This window comes from Peromyscus maniculatus, chromosome 6 (assembly GCF_049852395.1).
Source record: "Peromyscus maniculatus bairdii isolate BWxNUB_F1_BW_parent chromosome 6, HU_Pman_BW_mat_3.1, whole genome shotgun sequence".
Taxonomy (NCBI): Eukaryota; Metazoa; Chordata; class Mammalia; order Rodentia; family Cricetidae; genus Peromyscus; species Peromyscus maniculatus.
In genome coordinates this window covers 64,094,071-64,100,583 of record NC_134857.1, presented here as the reverse complement: position 1 = coordinate 64,100,583, position 6,513 = coordinate 64,094,071, and positions in this window count along the sequence as shown.

The following is a 6,513-nucleotide window of genomic DNA, read 5'->3' as shown; positions in this document are numbered from 1 at the left end:
GGAACGTGTTTCACGCCCCGCGTGGCCTGCATCCTTATTGAGGTTCCCTAGCCCTTACTTATCAGCACTTGTGTCCTCGGGCAACCAGGAGCCGGCAGTTCTGGGCTCTTTGTGCCCCAGGGTTCCAGCCCGGGACTACCTGCTCGAGGCTGTCCGGGAGAACTTCCCTTCAACTCCAGCCGAAGTTGAGCCGGCTGGCTCGTGCAGTGCCTTTTCACTGCCTTTCGACGCATTGTGAATTAGAAAACGTAGTAGCAATGATGCATCGAGTTGCTGTTTTGCTAGGGTGTCTATAGGATTCTGTCGCTGCAGAGGACATGTCAGACTCAACAAGAGTTTGCCCGCCATTTCTCCTTTTTTGGAGAAGAGACTTTGCCTTCTGCAGGGATGTCCACACTTGAAGGCAGAACAGGCTCTACTACATAAGGGCTCAGGATTGCCTCAGGATAGGCCACCAAAGCAATAACTGGGGCTTATGAGTCCTAGGGACAGAAGGCTTGAACAGGCTGGTAAGGAACCGGGCAGAGACTCCTGCCTAGAGGTTCACAAGAGCGTGTCCTCGGTACAGTTGGCCCCTTCGTCCTATAATAATCAGGGGCACCATCCTGGTCACCAGATATGAGAAGTGAACCAAGAAGCCATCCTCTGCTCTGCGTGAATAGGGAACTTAGTGCTGGTGGACTGTAAACGCTAAGAGGATGGAGGCTAACCAGGAATAGTAAGGTGCCCGGCTAGGGAACGAGTGTAAAGGAGGGCTGGGAGGATGTGTGGGCTTGCATGCGTGCAGGGAATGGAGGGGGCTCCTTTCCCCAAACCTACTCCTTGTCTTAAGAGTCATCTTCCTCTTCTATGGGACCTTGTAGGTCCTGGGCAGTGACCCCCGCCCCCGGAAAGCGATCCTCTTTCATATGTAAGGTGGGTACATTGTTATAGCTTCCTGGACACTTAGAGCCATCCGCAGGCTCTGATCCCTGTTGCCCGATTTACATTTCCATCCTCCTGGATGATGCATTAGGGGCTCAGTGGCTAGCACATTCTGTGGCCCCCGCAGTTTTTAAGAGGTTAAGAGGTGATGGGATGACGACATAATGCTATTTTCTACCCACTCCTGGTAATAGACAACACAAGCAAACATCCGGAGCGAGCGCACCAACTGAGTTTCTAAAGGTCCAGCTTCCATTTTTCTTGCTCTGCTGAAGAAAGGTCGGGGCAGCTTCCATTCAACTGGCTCTAGGCCTTCCCTTATCTAACTGAAGCAGCCAGAGACTTAAAAGTCATTCTTCCCAGATGCAAACTAGTTTGAAAGTGAGCCACATAAACACAAACAGGTTAAATCAAACAGCTACGCAGAGTCTGAACGCTGAAATACCGGACTTGGACCCTGGAGTGGAATTCAGGGCTCTCTGGTATTCACTGCTTGTGGCTCCAAAGCACTCCCATGGGGTCACATCCCGCTTGCATATCCCCTGAGTGGGAGCTCAAGAAGCCCAAATCCAACCCGCCTGGTTTGAGCCACTTGCTTTTGTATTCGGACGAGCAGCAAGCTGCCCATGCGCCTGGCGCACTCCCGCGGGCCTAGGCATTGTTTGGGGGAATCCTGCTTCCGTCCCGCTCGCCGCCAGGGGGCGCCCGAAGTCGTACAGGAGTCTGTAGCGCCAGGGACCGCAAGGTCTAGCTCCCGCCTGCCCGCTTGCCCGGCCGGCGCAAATCTAGGAGGCCTGTCTCAGACCCTTCCAACCTCGGTGCCACTCGGCCTGGACCACACCCGGCTCCAGCTGCATTTCCCTCTCCATCTCGAGTCATGCACCTTCCTTTCGTCCGCGACCGGCCAAGAGCTTTTGTGTGTGTGTGTGTGTGTGTGTGTGTGTGTGTGTGTGTGTGTGTGTGTGTGTGTGTGCGCGCGCGCTTGTGTGAGTGACAGGCACTCCCGTGAGGCCAGCCGGCTGCTGGGGAGCAAAGCATTCGCCTCCGGCAGAGAGTGGACCACAGTCTGTGTGTAAGGCACAGCCCAGCGACACTCGGTGATCGTCCCCACGGGGGTTTCTGTGTGAGTTTACGTAGCCCGGAGGCGCGAACTCCTGGAGAAGCACTCACTCGGCGCGCCTGGGTTAGCCCAGGTTCTTCAGTGCTCCCTGGAGGCTCCCCCCTGATTCACAGGTTTCCTCCTCTCCGGACTATTTATGCAAAGCAACGGGCCTTTGCCGCGGAGAGTCCTTGTTGACCCTCTTCCACTTACTCCTTGCCTGCGTCCAGGAAGAGAAGCTCCCTTCACCCTCACCTAGTTAGTAAACAGTGACTGTACTGTCATCCGCAGTGCCAGGCCTCGGCATTCTGCTTAGAGGACGCTGCTTACTGGTGGCCAGCGATGGGTAGGTCCCCTCCTGCCACTCCCCCACACCCCAGCGCACAGCGAACAACCTCCCCACTCAAATGCTGCAGGCCTGAAGAGCCTCTGCATTTGGTCCGGCCTCTCCGTTTGGTGTTTTCTGTCTTTAGGGGACTGAAGAATCTTGACGGACAAAGAAAGCCTCCCCAGTCAGTCTCTGCCTTGCTTGGTTAAACCTTTGCTGATTGCTAGATTTCTGGAGAGGGAAGATCTTCGCTTTCACACTCAGATGCTTGGGGGACCTCCAAGCTCTGGAGCTTGTCAACCCCAGTTCTGCCCCCCCTACCCCCACCCCCGCACTCGCGAAGGTCGCGGGGTGGACTGGGTATCGGGAAAAGCGAGCTTCTGCCTGCGCTCGGGAATGGGGTCCCGAAAGCCTACCGCAGCCCTGGGAAGGAGTGAAAGCAAGAAAGCCGCGTGCATGCTGGTTTCTTAATTTCAACTACGCAGCTCCCGGCGGCGGCGCAGGAGGCACACTTGAAATGGAAACCAATTTCTCACCCCCACCCTCCAGTGTTCGCAACACTGGCCTGTCCTTTCCTTTAGATGGAAAATTGTGGGTGCTAAGTTTCCAGTTTCCTTGTTAAAATGCACGTCGGGGAGGGATTAGGTTCTACAGCAGCCTGGGAGCCAAGAATAATAGTGGAGCAGCACATAGTAGGACAAACCTGCGAAGAAGATAAAAAGGTGCAGCAACTGCCCGGCCAATGTCATCTTGTCCTTAGAAATCCTCACTGCCGCCCAGCAGGTGGCCGTGAACGTTATCTTTAAACCCCCCTCCCCCCCCCCCCACATTTATTCTTGGGGGTTGATGGACCGCAGCATGCGTTTGGAGAGGACAACTTTAAGGAGTCTGTTCTCTCCTTGTACCCTGTGGGTCCCGGAGATAAAGCTCAGATGGTCAGGCTTGATTGTTACTGGTAAGGCAAGCAATCAAGGAGCCTTGATTGTTACTCTTCTGGGATTTCCCAGTTAGAAGGAAACAAGCCCAGAGGGGTTAAGCGGTGAACCAGGGCCACACAGTAAGTGGTACAGCTGTCAGTTTCAGGGTTCTGTCCTTTTGCTTGTCTCCAGCAGTGTTGTTTCTTGGCTTTTACCCACTCACTTTCCAGGGGTGCGTGTTGTCTTTCTTTTCCGGGGTCTTCCCCGGCTCTCGGTGAGGCTGCCAGGGGCCAGGGCGAAGTCTCCGTCCACGATTCCATGCAGCCATCTGGGGGCGCCATTTCCCAAACCAGAGATTGTCTCTAGTCTGGCCAGTGTTGCTTCCCTCTCGCTGTGGGAACTTTGAGATCTTTTCCATTCTTACCGGCTGCTCAAGAGGATGGCGTTTGGTGCCCGGAGGAACAAAGACTTCATTTCTTAGAGTCCTTTTCGTCCAGTCACTAGCGAGGACGCGGGTCCCCACGCCAGGGAAGTTTTCTGCGCCGGCACGGGGAGGACAAGTGCTAGTGACCAGAAGAGGTGCTTCTCACCCCAGGAATTTCCAGAGGGCGACCCCGGGGCCCGCGACCCGGTGCTTTGAATTTTCATTTTAAGAACTGGCTAGACTGAGGGCGAAGACTATGCCAACGACTGAACAGAGCTTTTGCGCGTATTTCTTTATTAATATTTCAAGGGCCTCAGCTCCAATCTGGGAAAACCGGCTAAGGGACCAGACCAGGGAAGCTGGTTGGCTGGTTGGCCTGAGGAGGCCTACTGGGGTGGGGGTTAGGCCCACATCTAGGTTTTTTTTTTTTTTTTTTTTTTTTTTTAAACCAGGAGGGATAGCAGAAGCTTGGGCTGCAGTCAGGGGCGTCTGAAGCAAAGATCTCCTAAGGACAAAGCCGAACTATCCCATGCCCGACTTGGTGGCTCCCTCACCCCCAGAAGGAGCCTGTCGGGGAAGAACAATAATTGCTAGGGTCTCAGCGAATCCTGTGGTCGGCAGATTCCAACCACCTGAGGACACCTGAGCCCTCTCTGTCCCAAGTGTAGCCAACTTGCTCATTGACAAAGGTCAAGAAGTCAATGAATGGATACTTAGGTGGTCCTGTAACAATGGCTAAAGAGGTAGAGACCGCTCAGTGGTTAAGAGCACTGGCTTTTGCGGAGGAGCCAGGGGCGGTTGCCAGCATCCACCTTAAGCGTGGCTCACAATCCTCTGAAACTCCAATTCTAGGACACCCGGAGCTCTCTGTCCTCCACTGGCACTTACATGGTGTCTATGCATACATCCAAGTAAACACAATTACACATAAAATGACTAAAAGAAGCTAGACAAAAGTCCCAGCACTGGAGACTGAGGCAGGAGCATTGCCATGAGTTTCAGGCGAGCTTTGGCTACATAGTGGATTCTAGGCCTGTCTGGACTTTATAGACAAACTCTGTTTCAAAGACAAAAACAAAAACAGCAGTAGAATACAGTTGCTCTACCACGATCAAAATGATTACCCTAACATGATCCTAATCTGTAGTGGTCCACAGTGCTTCTCCCTGGCCACGGGAAAGTCCGTCACCAGCAGACTAGAGATGGACGAGAGAATTGCTTTAGAGAAAGCTCCTCTGGGGGTTTGGAGGGGGTGGTGGTGGGGAGGCATATTGGGAAGGCTATTTGTGGCTAGTATCTTGCAGGGTCCAGTTTCCATTCCGTCTGTTCTTTCAAGGAGAGAATGGCCCTTGAAATCTTGGAACAAAAGGGGAAGCATATCTTGGTCTCCCTGCTCTGCTTAAAAAACAAACAAAACAAAACAAAACCACAAACAAACAAATAAACAAGGAGTGAATGACAGCAGCAGCCGCGCCAGCAGATGGAACCTGAGCAGCTGCATGTGTGTGTGTGCTCTTCCCAGATGGACTTCAGAACGGAAAGCTCTGCCATCCTAACTGAATTATCTTTTCAGGGATGCTTCTCCATATTTTGTAATTTGGGATTTTATAATTGGTAGGTTTTTTTTTTCACAGCCCAAATAAAGACATTTGTCAGATTCATTCAATTGACTCATCAATTTAGGACATGCTCAGCTTTAGTAAGCTGCAGGATTTGGGCTGGTCTAAGGTTAAGCATGTAACATATTATTTCAGACCGTGGTGTCCAGCCCAGGCAGACTTAGCACCCTGGCTGAGTTCACTGGCACTAAGTATTTATAAAGTTTTCATTAGTAAGCTGAATGTTCCCTAATAGTTTGTAAATCTCCAGTTGTACAGGGAGGAGTCAAATATGTCACCGAAACATTTGCAAATGTTAAATTGGGTTCCTGGTCCTTGGCCAGTCTGTGAAGTGTCTAGTGATCATCTTGGCCGGACTGTGCAAAGCTGTCTTTCCCCCCCTTGTTTCTGTGAAGTTTTAATTAGCTAAAGAGGCTCTCGACAAGTCCCACCCTGGAAGAGAGTTAGTTGAAGAGAGCTCTGAGTATGATAATGTGTTATCTGTAAGGGGCCCAGAAACCCTTCCCGGCTTTCACATTTCCAGATGAAAGCTGATGATGAGCAAGACGGTCTGCTCGCCTGCTGTCTTCCTGGGACAGAGTCTTCTCTGCAGCAAATGCTGAAAACGTGTTGGAGTCCTTTCTGCTTGGTGGTAGTATGTTAAAACCTTTGATTTCTGCAGGTTCTTGTTCTGTTCAGGGGAGATGGTACAGGAGGGACCACAAAGGGGGGGGGAAAAAAAAAGAAGAGAGAGTATTTTTTTTTCTCATACCCAGCTTCAAAATCAGATCATGTCTCTCTATATTTTCATTTTGAAAAAGTTTGGAAAATAGTGTTACTCTGTAGCCCATTCATTTCCACGAGCGTTGAAGAAACTTACAGATAGTGTAGACATGACAGTGATTGTCATAGGATGTCACTATGTCACCGCAGGCAGGACAGTTTACTCTGCTTCCCTTCTCACCGATGATGCAGCCTAATGCCTTGAAAGGAATCCCATCGGGTTCCTCGGGGTTTAATTCCATCCATCCAATCCAAAGACTTCTATCATGTTCTGCAACATTAATTTAAAAATGTTCCCAACTTCAAGAGAGTTTTTTGGGGGGCTTAGTATTGGCAGATAACAGTAACATTTCTTCTTTTCTGCCTTTAGCTTAAAGTCGAAGATGGCACAGCTTTCAGAGAATAAGGAATTTTTTAGTAGCAAACAGTTAATGGGGGGA